This window comes from Lygodium microphyllum, chromosome 20 (assembly GCF_053477565.2).
Source record: "Lygodium microphyllum isolate KBCC chromosome 20, Lygodium_microphyllum_v1.1.10, whole genome shotgun sequence".
Classification (NCBI taxonomy): Eukaryota; Viridiplantae; Streptophyta; class Polypodiopsida; order Schizaeales; family Lygodiaceae; genus Lygodium; species Lygodium microphyllum.
This window is the reverse complement of record NC_141154.1, coordinates 66,551,826-66,569,640: the sequence shown is the minus strand read 5'-3', so window position 1 is coordinate 66,569,640 and position 17,815 is coordinate 66,551,826. Positions and strand designations below refer to the sequence as shown.

The following is a 17,815-nucleotide window of genomic DNA, read 5'->3' as shown; positions in this document are numbered from 1 at the left end:
AGTAGGTGTAGCAAACAGGGGATGGGCGGCATCTTTATGAGCGCCTGTTGCAGGCGATAGGTTGACGTAGGCCAAACGGGACTTGCACGCGACCAGGCTTAGCACAGATGAGAAGGTCTCAGTGGGCGCTCCGACTGGACAGGCGGTGACATGTTCGACATGTCACCCGTGACTAGGCGGGTCATGAATTTGATTCGACAGTCAACGTTGTCATTTTTTAAATATTTGTTTCAAATTTATTTCCCTCCCACAATTGGGTGTTTGCGCACACATGCATAGTGTGCTAGCCTGACCTGAAAAATTGGGGTTTTTCTCGGATTTGGGGACTTTAATGGTAGAACTAGACAATTTGACTCAGAAATTGCAAAATCTGTGCACATTTGTCCATGAAATTTTGGGGCTTTTCACATTTTAGTGATTAAAATAAAAAAATCACTGAAATTTGTGCACATCAGACCCGAGAAAATTGGAGCTTTTGCAGAATTTCATCAATTTGTGCAACAAATGTTTGGCATATGCACTTGGGTACGTGTTGTGACATTAATGTGACATTAAAAGGGATATTTAATGTCACATTAAGGTCATAAGTGGGGAATGTGACATTAAAAGGGATATTTAATGTTACATTAAGGTAAATTTAGGGGAACATGCACGAGAATGACCGTCCGGGCTCTTGGGCGCCCGAACGGGGTCAAGGGGAGCCTAGAGAGTAAGGGAGTCCAGAAATAGTAGGACTCCAGCAAGTTGACGGCTGGCAAAGAGATAAGCTTGAAGGCCAGCACTTATCTAGGCGTGGCTGGGAGGTGAAGAACACTCGTGCTTCCATCAGTCTGAAGAAATCTATCTCCCGTAATCTAACACGTGTATTGATGCAATATGGATGGATTATCCTCTAAAATTTTGGAGCTTTTGATCCAAACTGTCAAATTTGTGCTCGAGAATGCCTTTGGAGCAGAAATTGCAATGAAATTTTGGGGATTTCACATGTAACTGGTGGCTTGGTCTCTAACTTGAGGAATGTAGCAAAATACAATTTTTAATTCTGAAAATCTATTTGCAAATCTGAAATTTTTGCAATCTTGGAATTTTCATTGCTGGTTGGTACTCTTGTGTATTGTGGTCACTTGTGTCACATTTGAGCTTGCCTTTGGTGACTGATGAGTTAATTTGGGACTGCAAATTATGGCTGGAAACAGTGACAGTAGTAATCTTTTGCACATTAAGAAGATTGAGGGTGCACATAATTTTGCAATTTGGCAAAAACAATGCTACAATGTCGTGGTGCATAAGAAACATGTAAAGCTCATCAAAACAAAGGGAATCAAACCAGCAGACATGGAACAAGACGAGTGGGATGACTTGGACAAGCTTGCTTGCTCTACCATTGAGCTCTCAGTGTCAGACAACTTGCTCTTCAACATTGAGAAGCTGAATTCAGCATATGCAGTGTGGCAAAGGCTTGAAGAATTGTATGCCTAGAAAAGTGCAGCCAACAAGGTTTATTGGCTGAAAAAACAGATGGACTTTTGCATGAAAGAGGGTACGGCCATGTCTATACATTTGAATGAGTTTAACTCAACTTTCAGTTAGCGGATTGCTTTGGATTTCCATATTGATGAAGAGTTCAAAGCTACCTTCTTGCTATGCACTCTACCTGAAAGTTGGGATACTTTCAAGATACCTTTGAGTAATTCGAATGCTCAGCTGTTATACTTTGATGTGGAGAGTTCCTTGCTAATTGAAAAACTCAATAGGCAAAATAACTTAGCAAATAAGTCTTCAAATGCATTACACACTAGAGGTAGATTTCAGCATAAGAGCAGTTCTGAAAACAGAGCACTCAGTAAATTTCGTGGAAAAAATATGGATTGCCATCATTGAGGCAATAAAGGGAACTACAAAGGGGATTGCTTTCAACTGAAGAAAGCGCAAGGTAAAAACAAAAACAATGAAGCCAACAAGGTTGAAAATAAGGACAACCAACTTGCCAAAAAGAGCAATGTGAAAATAGAAGAGGTTAATGTAGTCACTCATGATAATGACAGTGATGGTGATGTAGTTCTTGCTTCTTCTTTGGATGCACATGCATTGATTGTAGATTCTAAGGATGATATGCATACTTGGATACTCGATTCAGGTGCGTCCTTTCATGTCACACCACATCATGAGTGGTTCTCTGACTACAATGGTGGTGTATGTGGTGTTGTCCACTTGGGGGATAACTATGCATGTAAAGTTGCAGTCATTGGCAGTGTGAAACTGCAATTTCAGCATGGCTCCGTGTTTATTTTGCATAATGTGAGACATGTACCTCAGCTCAAGATGATGAAGACTATCACACCACCTTTGGGGATAGCAAATGAAAAATCTATAAGGGCTTCCGCATTGTTGCCAAGGGGTCCAAAAGTGATACATTGTATCCTTTGTATGTATCTAGTGTGCGTGACCATGTTGTTGCCATGATTGAGCAGCCAAGCGTTTCTTGTGGCATAGCCGGTTGGGACACGAGTCGATCTGGAATGAAAGTGCTCTCTCATTTGGGTTATTTACCGTCTTTGAGATATGTTGATTTTGAACCGGACAATCAATGTATTTATGGTAAACATGCTTAAACGTCACACAAAAAATCTCTTTCTCTAAAGTCTTCTCTCTTAGAGTTGGTACATTCAAATGCATGTCAAATGCTAGGATTATCTTTAGGGAGGAAGAAGTATTTCATTACCTTTGTTGATGATGCCACACGCAAAGAATGGGTTTATTCAATCCGTTGCAAATACAGGGCCTTGGATAAATTAAAAAATTTCATGGCACTTGCTGAAAATCAGACTAGCAAGATGCCAAAATGCCTTTGCTTTGACAATGGTGGGGAATATGTGTCCAAAGCCTTTCAAAACATTTGTGATAGTCAAGGGATTAAAAGGGAGCTTATTGCTCCTCATAATCCACCCCAAAATGGTGTTGCAAAGCGTATGAATAGGATCATTCAAGACAAGTTCCTTACAATGGTGGTAGAGGTTGCTATGACAGCTGTACACTTGATTAATCGGTCACCAAACAGGTTTTTTGGGGGGGGGGGGAGTCCCTTAAGAAACGTGGTTGGGCAAGCCACCTTCGTATGCACACTTGAAAGTGTTTGGCTGAAAGGCATTTGTGCACATACGGAAGGAAGAATGCAACAAACTTGAGCCAAAGTCCTGTAAATGTATTTTCTTAGGATATGGTGATGAAGGTGAAATGGGATATAGATTATGGGATCTCGAGAAAAGAAAAGTAGTACACAGCAATGATGTCATCTTCCGGGAGATTGTATGCACAAACAACCTGAAAGAACAGAGAAGGCCAGAAGGGTTATATTTTGGGAGGATGTACCAATAGGACAACAAAGAATGCCCGTTAGACAGTAGTAAATGCTTGCTGAAAATGTCCCTGAAAATGCAAGGAATGATGCTGAAAATGATTAGCAGGATCTTGCTCATGATGTCCCACAAATTCAGCAAGAACATTTGCACCTGGAACAATATGAACAAGCTATACAATATGCTGAACCTACAGAACAACAAGCTGTTATTGCAGATTTGTAGGTTGAACATCCATCACATTTTGACCACTAGGTCCATCGGTTAACCAGAGTGCAAAAACAGCCAAATAGATTTGTTCCTGGTGTAAACTATGTGGCTGATTATGTCATGTTAATAGATTGTGGTGAATTGTCATGCTTCCAAGAAGCAATGGACAAACAGGATAGTAACAAATGGCAAAAAGCAGTGCTATTAGAGATGGAATCTCTCATGAAGAATGGCACTTGGGATTTGGTACATTTACCAAAAGGAAAAAAATGCTATCCTGCAAATGGGTTTACAAAATGAAACTCACTTATGGTTCTTTACCAAAGTACAAGGTACACCTGGTTGCTAAAGGATACAAGCAAAAACATGGAATTGATTTTGTTGAAATCTTTTCTCCTATAGTCAAAATGACTACTTTGCAAACCATCTTGGGCTTGGTTGCATCTGAGGACATAGAACTCATACAAATGGATGTAAAAACTGCCTTCTTACATGGTGATCTGCATGAGGAAATCTATATGCAACAGTTTGACGGTTTTGTTGCAAAGGGAAAAGAGCACATGGTATGTAAACTCAACAAAAGTCTGTACGGATTGAAGCAGACACCATGAGAATGGTATCACAAATTTGATACATTCATGCAATCTCAGGGATTTCGTCGTTCTCAAGTTGATCGCTGCTTATATACCAAGAAGGTAGCAGATGGCAGCCTTCTTCTCTTGGTTCTGTATGTGGATGACATGCTAATTGCAGGCAAGGATGTTCATGCCTTGGACTCCTTGAAGTAGAGTTTACACAATAGCTTTGATATGAAAGATCTTGGTGAGACAAATCACATTCTTGGCATGTGTATACTTAGAGACAGATCAAAGGGTCTTCTTTCTTTGTCACAACAGGAGTGTATTACGAAAGTTCTACAACATTTCAATATGGAGAGGGGAAAGCTATTAGTGTACCATTGCCTCCATATGTGAAACTTAGTGCAGATGACAACCCTCCATCAGATGATGTAAAGGCTGAAATGGCCAAGATACCCTATGCTTCAGCTGTTGGTAGCTTGATATATGGTATGGTTGCTACACGTCCTGACATTGCATTTGCGGTGGGAGTGGTTAGCAGATACATTGCATATGTTAGCAAAAAGCATTGGGAAGTAGTGAAGGGTATCATGAGATACCTTAAGGGCACGAAGAATTTGCGTATTTGCTTTGGTAAGCAGAAGTCATCTGTTGTCGGTTTCATGGATGCAGCCTATGCTGGCCATCTTGACTATACGAAGTCTACTTTAGGATATGTGTTCATGTTCACAGAAGGAGCAATCTCTTGGATATCTAGGCTGCAAAAGTGTGTTGCATTGTCTACTACAGAGGCAAATTTATGGCTTTCACGTATGGTGAGAGAGCTTGGGATTATAGAGGTTCCTATCCTCCATTGTGATAGTCAGGAGTGCTATCATGCTAGCACGGAATCCTATCTTTCATGCAAAGACAAAGCACATACATGTAAGTATCACTTTATCAAGGATGTACTTGACAACAAAGACATTGAGCTTGTTAAGGTACATACAAATGATAATTCTACAAACCTTACGAAGAGTCTTCCAGCCGAGCGGTTTACTCAGTGCCACCAGATGATGGGGATTGGATAGTATACGTGTCTTTCAGCTTTGTACATACATAGGCTTAGTTGATTCTTTCCTCTACCTTTAGGCACATTGCCTTTAGGTGGGAGGTTGTTGGGAATAAAGGCTCACTGTACCTTTTTACTGAGTTGGAGTGTGTGAGTGTGAATGCACCCTTCACTTGTACTTTATATATATATTTAAGACCTAAAAGTGGTACGCTAGTCTTTGTACCGAACATCAACTTCGTGCTCACTCTCTTACTCTACTGCTCTTAACTCTCTGCACCTTCACTCTCAGCTCCGAAATCCTTACATCAGCTCCCTTGAAGGGACTCAGTTCGCATTGGTTCACAAAGATCAGTAGAAACAAGCACCAAGGGTATTGAAGACCTCCTTGAAGCCTTGCTGGGAATAACACCACGAGTTTGCTTCCCACGGATGCAGGATACACAAGGTTGCTTGCTCACTACAATATTCGGCAAACCTCAAATAAGCTTTTCAAACGGAGCATGCCAAATGGATCATAGTTAAGGTGGCCAAATTGAGCTTGCCAAAGCTCGGACTGAGTTTGAGAGGTAAGAAGAGAAGAAGTCAAGGTAGAAGAAGACCGCAACCTATAGACTACATACTCCTCATATCCTGAAGAAAGGATCTATCTCGATCCACGATTAAGAATTCGAAAAGAATCCACATCAAAATCAACCAAAAGAGGGAGGGCATAAATCTTGTGCACCGAAAGTAGATGGTATCGCAAGGCCAGCACATAAAGCGCCTTAGATATATGGGCACCACCTTGCCCATTTGGAATAAGATGCTTGTCACTTGTCCTTCAATAGGAATAGACGAACTATCACGAATGAGAATCTAGCCATGCGAAGGCCGCAAATGAGCAATACTTGCTAAAGAAGGGGTCATGTGCCGTGAGGCACCATTGTCAACAATCCACTCACGAGTGTATGGGGCCATCAATGTAGCATCCTAAGCTATCAAGGTCGATTCCTCAAGCACCTCTAGGTGGAGGAAAGAAGCTGATGAGAGAGCAACCACCGCTCTGGAATCCTTCGAAGATTTCTCCTCCTCCTTTTCCTTCTCCTTGTCGGGGCAATCCTTCTTCCAGTGACTTGTCTTGCCACAGACGTGACAAGTGGACTCCTTTTCCTCGTCCTTCTGGGATTTGTTGGCCTCTTGCTTTTGGTCCTTTTTTTGAGAGAATTGACCAAGGCCTTAGATTTAGAAGCATTGGTCCCTTTCAACTGCTCCTCTTGGTCCAAGACCATAGAAACCAACTCATGTCTTTATAAGTGATTACCTTACGTGCGTTTTGTACTTGCATTTGAAGCTGCCTTAGCTTGTTAATATGCTCCCGCATAGAAGATGACTTGTTGATACTCATGGTCTTCATCTGTACTTCCAAAGAAACTCGTTTCATGACGGTCATATGATTGTACATCTGATTAAGCTCCAACCATATCTCTCGGGCCATCAATAAATGCTCAGCATGAAAGATGACAATTGTATTGCATGAGAGAAATAAAAACAAGCGAATGGGAGCATTGAGTTTGTCCCAGTGTACTCGAGCCTTTGCCAACTCCATCTGATCACTAGAAGAGAGTATGGACTTGTCTCGAGAAGGACGATGATGAATAGCCACTGTAACAAGCTCCACTAAATCATAAGACTCTAAAATGGCAAGCATCATAACCCGCCAGATGCTCTAGTTCTTGCCATCAAACTTTTGATCTGATGGAAGAGCCGGTAACACCGGCACCTTCCATTCCATGATCGCCTATCTGAGGCTTAGAAAACATCTTCACCTATAATGCCTATACAAAACACAAAAAGTAGCCCCCTCTGGCTGTGTGAATGCAGCCTAAAGACATTTTCACCTACAATGCCTATACAAAACACAAAAAGTAGCCCCCTCTGGCTGTGTGAATGCAGCCTACTAGGGCTCTTCGCCGCTCGTCTCACTCCTTCACTCTCCAGATGAAAAGATAAAATCCGCACTTGAAGGCCCAAAATACAGCCTTCTTTTCTCTCTGACAACAAAAACCAGTAGCAGGTTCAGTAAATCTTCTCCTTTCTCGCACGCCTGCGCTTGCCTTAGCCTTGTTCTGATGCGCAGCCCTCTTGCTCGCCCTTGAATGGTAAAAAAATGCAACCTTGTGTCACACTGAAATATTCTCTTTAGGTAGGTCCACCCTTGGTCAATCCTTCAATGCTTTGATACCATGTCAGAGTGAAGTAGTGCGAAAGCGTATGACCAAGACAAATAGTGAACAGAGAGAGGAGAGAGAGAGGGAGAGAGACAGTGAAACACAAAAATTCTGTAATAAAGAATGTTGTGTAAGGATGCATGTATATTCACGGGTGTAGAGAGAATGCTTGCGTATGTCTCCACCTTGAAGATCTCTCTTCGTGAATCCCGAGGGTAGTCTTCACTATTTGTAGCTTGAAAACTGAGAGCACAATTGTAAAAGAGTGTGGAAATTGGGGCCAATAGATAGGCCCACAAATAATGTAGGTCGGTTGCATTAAATGCAATTGATTTGATAGAAAACAATCCAACTTGCATAGTTCGATTGTAGCCCCTCTGTTCGACTTGACACATTTCTCTTGTCGAGTAAGTCACTTGCTGACGTTATCTAACATGTGGATTGCCTGCTGCACTTGCCTATCTAGGGAATGCCAATCTCTAACAGGTACCACCTAGTACCTGTCAAACATAACTTATTACAACTTTTACCTTTGGAACCAACTAATGCAAAAAGAGTATCAAAATATTAAGCAATTTGTTTAAGGCTTTGAGATCTCATGAAAATGTTGGGTAAAGGCTATGGGTGAGGAAAAACCAAAGGGCTTCACTCCAATTGTAGGTATATGAATTGCAAGTTGAAGTATGAGCCATAATCCTCATTAATTTATGAATTATAGGCATGCATCATTCATGTTAAAAAATACACGATTAATCTTAGGTTGGTGGTGAAGTGCAAGAATGCTTTGAAGCGTATGGTAGTGGATTAGGAGTGGTTGGATTGGTTAAAATTATTTGCTTTGGAAGTCATAGATATGACTCACACAATTTATAACAATGAGTTTCAGATAGATGCATATAGATTATGGTGTACATTACTTTCTAGCACCAACTAATGCAAAAAGAGTATCAAAATATTAAGCAACTTGTTTAAGGCTTTGAGATCTCGTGAAAATGTTGGGTAAAGGCTATGGGTGAGGAAAAACCAAAGGGCTTCACTCCAACTGCAGGTATATGAATTGCAAGTTGAAGTATGAGCCATAATCCTCATTAATTTATGAATTATAGGCATGCATCATTCATTTAAAAAAATACATGATTAATCTTAGGTTGGTGGTGAAGTGCAAGAATGCTTTGAAGCACATAGTAGTGGATTAGGAGTGGTTGAATTGGTTAAAATTATTTGCTTTGGAAGTCATAGATATGACACACACAATTTATAACAATGAGTTTCAAATAGATGTAGATAGATTATGGTGTATGTTACTTTCTAAAGTGCTAGTGTTATAGTGATTGAGTTGACATGAGCCTTTTATATGAGTTCATATGGAGGCTTCACAATGCTATTTGGAACTGCATTGCATTATCAATTGACAAGTAAGAAAAGACGAGTTAACATATTATTAGTTATTATTTATGATATCTTGACAATGTGATATTTTACATTAGTATCGCAATAATTATTGAATATTCATGACTTACAAGTTTTGATTGTTGCATCTTTCAATTGTATTTTGTGCAAGGTATTTATATATCTCGAGTATTTTAGCATAGATGGAATTGGTTTCGACTTCCTATCCATTATGTTGTGCGTATTCTTCACCTTGTGTGGAGAAAAGACTCTTTAGTTTATAGATTTGATATTGTTGTCAAGGTGGAGATATTACTAAGAGGGAGAGAGTTGAATATTTGCTATACAAAATAGTATTAAGGATGACCTCAGCCTATATGGGAAATGTGAATATGCAATCCACAAGATAAATGGCAAAAGACAAACAATCTTGCTCTTAGAGTGTCTTGTTGGGAGAAGCTTGGGGATTAACCCCAACTCTTTAAACAATAACTACATATATATTATCACATCATGCTAGTTATTTGATAATCGAGCATCTTTGGAGTATTATGGGTGATATATATGCCAAAGAAAGCAATAGTAACAATCAATGCAAGTCTTCAAAATTACCTACTATGACTTAAAAAGCAATTTGAACATTGTTTTTTTTTTTGGTAATATGTTTTTTAAAAAGGTGCCAAGAACCCCCCATATGGGTGAGGTATACAACTTGTCCATCCCTAGGATTTGAACACATTTGGAACGCATGCGCAGAGAGCTAGCATAGACCAGCAAGCCCTTTAGGTCATTGGCTAAAAAACATTAAAATGCTTAGAATGTAATGTGGGTTTTTGGCCAACTAAGGTTAGGGGTAAAGTTTCCATGCGTTATTCAATGAAGTCCTAGGATTGTTTTATCTATAGATATGAATGGATGTAGGAGAGTATTAGGTAGATTATAGTTAGTGTTGTATATTACCTTGATGTGTTTTAGTTGGGGTCGACTTTGGATTGTGCTCATTTAAGTTCAACAAAGCATAGAGTTAGAAGTATTGTGTAATGCTAAAGGGAAAGGTTGCATTTCCATTCTTTTTGTGATGGAAAATTGATACATCGAGTGGATCTTAGAGGTACTTAGTTTGCATCTAGGATATTGTTGATAGCATATTTGCCTTTAGGATCACTATTTTAGTGTCCCAACAATCATGGTTTGATATGTAGATGGGTATATAACTTGTACCATAACTATACTTTTACAAGGCATGTATAGAATACATGGAATGTATATTGAGACATGATGTCATTTGCAAGATATGGGATACATGGGTGGCGCGAATATACATTTACAGGTGATGCAAAAAAAAAAAAAAACATAAGTTACATTTTGATATATAGACGATATACTTTGGCATGGGTTATTTGTGACATATATGATTTGGGTGACGTGGGATTTGTCTTAGTTTGAGGCAAGTGTTCATATTAGGTGCTGGTATCACTTTGCCTTGGTTTGATCAAAGTGGTGTCTTGGTACATTACCATTGGTTTTGACAATTGTTATGATTCATTTGTGTGGTTTGTAAGAGGTGTAAGTGGTTCAAATCTTAGACATGTAAAGGGCATGCATATGGTTAAGCAGTAGATGCACATATTATTTGATTATAATGTTGCATGTATTTCTTGTGGTAATTGATACCTTTGTGTTGCCAATAGACAACTGAGGATGATTGTGTGGTTATCAGGGGAGAAGTCTATCATGGGTTTGTGCATATGTGAGGTGCATATGTGAGATTAAGTTGAATGTATGTCATTGTGATTAATAATCCTAGCTTGGATAGTGGGGGATATTGGTAGAAGTTGTGTGGACAAGTATCAATTGGGTGGTTAGAGATAGATCTTGCTTAGGGATGTTGAATACCCCCTTGCATATGACTTTTGGTCTTTTGAACGAATGTAAACGATTTAAGGTCCTAGACTGAAAGTTGGGAAAAGTTTCTATACTTTTTGATTCCAAGGACTTTAAGAATTTAAAATTGGGGATAGTAGACGACATGATTTTGACATTGTTTGGAAATAATTGTTTCTCTCTTATTTTAACAACTATTGATTTGTTGGATTTAGATCTACTTATGATAATTAGGGTTTTCAATCGTCTTGAGAACCATGACATTAAATCTTAACCATTGAAGAAAGGGACTTACTGCAAATCTAAGAAATCATAATAGATGTGAAGAAGATTTTCATCTATAATTAAATTGACTTGCATCCAAATGTGGGAGATCCAATTTGCGCGAGTGCTTAGAATCAATGAGTAATTTGGGAATTTATGTATTGGTAATTTGCAACAATGCAACATTTCAAAGTTTTTAAGCAGATGGGTCCAATTAATAGAGAAAGTGGAGACTCAAAAATCATATAATTTGAGTTTTTTAAAATCATTTTTTTGAATTTTTAAGAGTGGAAACTTGATAGCCTTGGTTGAGATTGGTATTTCCTTGTTGGATAGGCTTTGGAGCTATAGTTGGTTGATAGTTGCCAAACATCTTGAAACAAGTATATTACTTATCTATATTCTTGACTCATTCTTGCACATGACAGGGATTGTGGGTTCATGACACGGGGGATTTACTAGTAGTAATAACGAGATGTCACATGTGTGCAAGAAATATATGAAAATATCCCTTATCTACCCCCTATTTATGGGACCTTACCTGATAAAATGTACCTTTCTTCCCTTAAATAGCCCCCCTTCCTTAACCTCACGTGGTATCATACGGTAAACCCTAGTGGACCCCTCCGGGTTCATGAGCACTTCACATTGCACTCATCATGATGTGTATATATTTGCGAGGATATTGAGAGAATGAGATATCAAACTCAATCCTCTACACATCGACATCGTGAAGTTATAGAGTCATTTATTATAGCCATTGCTTGTTCTTCATCATCGTGCATGGAGAGACCTCAAGACTTTGACATTGACTTTGAGTATATTTGAGTGTGACAATGTGAGTAATGATAGTTCTAATGAGGATATAAGAAACTAATTAGTAGTACTTTTGAGAATTGAGAATTAAAATTTGGGATATTGAACTATTCTTTTTAAAGAAGCATGTATTGTAATTTGTTTTTGATCACAATTTTTCATTCTTAAGACTTGAGCCTCATCTTGGAACTTTATCTTGATTTGTAATTTGTATGTTGATGGCTTATTATTTATGATTTGTGTTATTTAGGTCTTTAATAGATTCATAAATCAAATTCATAGTGTATCTAAACTAATAAGTTGCTTGAACTTGGTTTAATATCTTGACCCTCAACTCTTAAGCTTATAATTGTTAAAAGTTTTTTATTAGTGCAAATTGAAAATGCTTGTATATAATGATTCTTGAGTCTTAATACTTGTATAAATCATTATTGATGCTTGTAAAAATGTATATTTAATGTTTATTCAAATGTTTCATTTGGCCTTCACTTGGGATGTTTTTGGAGATGAAACATTTCAAGGTAAAATGCGTTGTTTCAGGGGTGAAATGTTTTACAATTACCTTCATCAACTGGTGCAGGCTCATTATAGTTTAGGAGGTCAACTATGTTTTCATCTCCTTAAATTGTTTGGAAGCAATGACCAGAAGCTTTGAGAGATGGGCCCTCTATCATAGCACTTTACTCCACTAATTATGATAGATGACACGATACGTTGCAAAAGATGAGGGTGATAAAGGATTGAAGCTTCATGCTCTTATCAAGTTGTGGCTTAGTGATGGTGGAAATTCTCAAGCTTAACTTTATGTTATGTGCATATAGTTGTTAAAATTATAAAAAAATTGGTAAAATACATTGTATTAGATGATTTATATAGCTAATATTGTTCAATGCCACATTGTTAAATATTTTGACCTTTTATGAGATGTTTAGTTTTTTGTAGTTTGTGATGTATATTTATTGTGATATTTAAGTCTGAATAGGCTTGTGGAAAATCCAAAATTTATTAGGGTTGAAATCTCATTTGATAGGGCATTATTTTCAATCTACTTTAGAGAATAGTTAAGTGTGCAATATATAACACATTGTCTTATATAGCATATATTTCTAAATCAATCGTATTATCAATTAGGTAATGTCCTTTTGGTTTGTGGATATGTAGTAGTTTGTCTGCTATATTTTTGTGCCTATAGTAGGTTAAGTAAAAATTCTTTATCTATAATAAACAACAATTGCAAACTGCAAGCCATGCATAATGGAGAGAGAAAACATAAGATGATATTTGATATTAACCTTGAAATTAGGAGTAGAAAAGTATATAAGAAGTGATGAAATGACACCTAAACTACTAGCATGTGGGCACATGTACAAGTCCTACACTCAATGTGTCACATGGAATTGAGTTAATATAGCTTCATTCAAGGCTAAATAGAATAATGAACCTGTTTTTGTTATGAAAAACTTGATGAGTCTCATAAGTAGAATTTGGATATATGCCTTTGGTGTATTCACTAGTAGATGGAACTAATCGGTACCTTGGACTTCGTACCACTAAGTAATAATATAATATTTCTTAGTTTTTATTACATATTTCGACTTATCCATTTGTGTTTCTTGTTTTTGTGAAATGTATCATAGGAAGTAGCAATCAACTTGTCACCAGAATGTTTTTTCAAGCTCAAGTTTAATATGTAATTAGTTCTTATCTCTTTAGAAAAGTAAGATGTTGCATAAGTTGTACAGGACATGGACATGCCCATTAGTTGCAAGGGTTCAATAATTGAGTCTCATTAATTACTTATTTAATTTAATGTGCAAGTTGGAAGTATACATTGAGATGATTGGTGCATTTCGAACTTTAGTGCCAAAGTTTTAGTTAGAATTGCATATTTGGGCAGTAGGGCCAAGATTTTGACCTTGATATTAGAATGTAATATTTTTGGATTAAAACATGTTTTTATTTTGATATGCTATCATGAAGAAAAAAGTTGAAAAATCATAAGTTAAGTTTGTATGTCCATCTTGAGTAGATGGAGGAACTTTTTGATCCATTCATGGCACACAAGGTAGTGTTCGTGGTTTTGTTCACGTTATATTGTCAGTTTCTCTCTCTTCTTGTGAGTATGTTTGCAAAGACATGTTACCTTCTCATCTTCTTGAAGCATACTCAAGGTGAATATTAGAATGCAAGGTTGAAAGTGTGAAAGTGCATGATGGAAGAGAGACACAAACATGAAGAGGAAAGAGAGGAGAGATAGTAGAAGAGGAGAAATCTACGCTGAATTAGAAATGAATGTTGAATATAAAGAGGGACTAATTAGTCCTTGCATGCAACCCAAAGTATTATTGAAGGTGTGGAATCGGGTTGATGATGATGGCAGTATGGGATAGCATCGGGGATGGAGAAGATATGGTGGAGTCAAAATGTGCAACCTATAGAATAGAAGAGTGCTTTGTCCCAATTTTGTGGCTAGCTATATATAGCCATAAATGATAAATTGGCCAAATAGAGGCAAAAAAGGTATAGCTGATTGATAAAAAAATTGGTTGACTATTTGCCTTGCAATGAAAACACTGATGTAGTGATTTAAACAAGTCGACTTGATCAGAATTTTGAATATATAGTAGTTTAACCACTAATAGAAGTTGAATAATTGGCTATATGCACAGTGTGAACACACCTGATACTTATGGAGAACAAAACGCACACAAACTAAACGATCTAAAGCAATTAGAGCTCTAATGTCTTGATCCCAAAATTTGATAAAGCCCACAACCACGAGATGACTCAGCGACAAAATGGTGGGCAAACATTTCCTATCAAATTTTGGGAGTATCAAAAGATTCAATGATCTCATGTGATGAAGCATAGAAGCATGTGGGAAAGGCTTTGTGAAAGGATATGCTGCATTGTTCTCCATGGGATAATAGGCCAATGCTAACTTGGAATCGACCATCTACTCTTTTACGAAATGATATTGAACCTTTATGTGCTTTATGGGAGCATGAAACATAGGTTTCTTTGTTAGAGCTAAGACACTAGTTATCCATGCGCAACTGTGTGGGTCCTTTTGTAGAAAGCCAATCTTTGTCAAGAAGTGATAGAGCTAAATTGCCTCTTGAGTAGTAGAACAAAGTGCTCAATACTCAACCTACATGAAGATAAGGCCATGGTAGATTGGTTCTTATTGCTTCATGAGAGAGTTCTCAATCCAAGGGAGAAAGCAAAAATTGTAGTGGAGTGTTGAGATTGCACATCACTTGTCCAATTTGAGTCGCTCCATCCAAAAAGAGTGGCACCTAGGCAAGCAATTAAAGATCCAAAAAGTTAGTTGATTCTATCCCTAAACAAACACCTTCAGATGTTGCATCAATTGTGCGCATGTCCTTTGTGCCTTGCATCTATCCTAGAATATGTGGACCAACATCTCTTCTTTCACACATGCATAATTGTCATTATTATGCCTCTTTTTTAAAGCTTACTATTGCCCCCATTGCCACCTTCCAGAGAAAAACCCAATCTTTGAGTGGAACGCTTTGCAACTAGGTGTTGTCAAAGCTATCCTTGAAGATCCTCGCTAGCACATTGGTGTTCAATTATTGAAATACTTGGATAAATAAAGATTGCATGTCCCCCATATTTCTTTCAAAGTTTTTGTATTTTTGGCTTTTCGTGCAATAACTAAATTGAATATATTTCAACCCTACAAGTATATGTATATAAATTTGATCAAAATTAGACCCCTTGTCTACTTATTGACCTTGTGAGCTATTGATTTTTCTTGATTTCTTCCAATTCCTTTTTGGGCTAAATTGACTCTTCCTCTCCTAAATACCTCAACAAGATGGGGTTGGAATACCCAATGAACAATAGGTATTCTTCCCGAAGTACATCTTTTGGAACTTCCATTGGATTTGGTTTTGCTCAAAATTTCTTTCCATGATTGAAGAAGGCTTGCTATGATTTAAATTACTCACTTCCCTTATTGCTTTGTGTATTAGCTCCTATCCTCTAGACCCCAAGTAGTACATAACTTTGGATTCCTCCATTCCTGTAAATCCATTAGTATTGCACTCCATGGGGTCTCTTCATTCACACATCTATCAAGAAGGTTTCCTCTAAGAGATATACATCTCTTGCTAGGGTTGACCAACCCCTCCCATTTCTTTTGGGATTTTGAGGGTTTTCATGAAAATTGGGGCCAAATATTTGTTCTTGAGTAGCTTTCTCACAAAAATCAACCAACTAAAGAGTTGCATTGCCTTTAGAACTTGCTATTTCTATCCACGAGGGGTAGATAGAAAGTGAGTGTCAGATAAATGAAGATGCTTAGAATTTTGAGCTTCACATGCAAATGGCCAACATAACCTATTCCATTTCTTAACCTTGGCTCTGAGCTTGTACATCATCCACCACGAAGCTCTGTTGCTTTCCAATACATTTATCCCTAGAGGATGCCCCAAGTATATGAATATGTTGCCCTTTTTTGTGATTTCTCCTTTCAAGTTCAATTTGTATAGATTATTTTATGCTATAATAATTAGGGTGGGCCTGTTTTAATTGATGGCAAACCTAGTTGCTTACTCATCACCTCCAAAAAATTTAATGGTTTCTCTAGATTGTCCCTCTTCACTTCCATCCCCACAAGAAGTTCATTAGAAAAACCTTGTCTTGTAAAATGCTTTCCCTTGTATTTTATACCAACAACCTCTCCTAACATTGCAACTTTCTCAAGAAGACAAAGGGGGGTGGGTTGTTATTGCTAAGACTAGGGGACTTAGGCAACCTTGGCTTGCTCCTATACTAATGCAAATCTTGTTTAGAAGAGGTTCATTAAGTGAAACATGGGCTTTTCCTCCTTTGGTCAACATGAAGGGAAAATTCGCTATTTTCTTATTGAATCCCATATTCAACATTACACCTTTGATTAAGCCCCATTTTACTCTATTAGAGGCTTTTTCTATGTCTAATTACAAGAATACTACCTTTTGATTTGTGGATTTTGCCCACTTCGCAACCATCATTATGCTTAAATTGTTGTCATAAATGATTCTACCTTTCATTTTACTATGTTTAATAATTTTTATGTAGGCATTGAAACCTGATTTTGCATTCTCTATATTTGGGTTTTGATTTTTATTGCATTTAGAGTAGGATAGGAGCAAGAAATCGAAGGAAAAAACTTTAGGGTTTTTGCTGTAAAATAGGCCCAAACAGGGCACAAACAAGGGAGAAATAGGGGAAAAGAGTGCTTAGATGTGTTAATGTAGCAACACGGGGGATTCACTATAGTAATAAGGAGACGTCACCTGCGTGTAAGAAATATATGAAAATATCCCTTATCTACCCCCTCTATTTATGGGACCTTACTTTATAAAATGTACATTCCTTGCCTTAAATAACCCCCTCCCTTACACTCATGTGGTACTATACGGTAAACCCTAGTGGACCCTTGGGTGTAGCAAGGGGAGTAATCAGGAAGGTCTGGGTAAGGGTTTAAGACCTAAGAGGACAAGGGAGAGCTCATTTGCAATAGTAGCACATAGAGAGAGAGAGAGAGAGAGAGAGAGAGAGAGAGAGAGAGAGAGAGAGAGAGAGAGAGAGAGAGAGAGAGAGAGAGAGAGAGAGAGAGAGAGAGAGAGAGGGGGAGGGAGTAAATTCTTGCTGTGGATTGATGGAATTTTTTTGGAGGTCTGAATTGAATGATTGACCATCTGGCCCACCTTGCCATGTGGCATTCGAATGGCCCTACATTTGTCCCTTAGACAATTAGCCCTCAACTTCAACTGTGATATCATCCAGTCCTAGGTCACTTGGGCAGCGGGGTGAATTCGACACTTGGACCCTGCAATTCAAACTAGCTGGGTTGAATCTAGAATTTGTTATAGACTTGACATCTGTACACCCTGACTAACTTGAACTATAGCCGAATGAACCCCCAAGAGTGATACAAATGAATGGAACACCTTTCTGGCACAAGAAACGAGAGAACCACTGAATTGTTGATCTATCAGTGATGCTAGCTAACTTGCTAGTTGTCCACCCCGCTAAGAGCGC

The 17,815-nt window shown here is 38.1% G+C and overlaps 1 protein-coding gene across 1 annotated transcript in view; it reads left to right on the top strand.

The window, feature by feature from the left end:
- LOC148018980 (pentatricopeptide repeat-containing protein At4g13650-like) overlaps positions 1 to 12,665 on the top strand; it is a 39,088-nt gene extending 26,423 nt beyond the window's left edge. Inside the window, exon 4 of the mRNA XM_087701488.1 lies at positions 12,299 to 12,665. The gene's annotated coding sequence lies outside the window, so the exon portion shown is untranslated. The remainder of the gene's footprint in view (positions 1 to 12,298) is intronic.
- Positions 12,666 to 17,815: the final 5,150 nt, after the last annotated feature.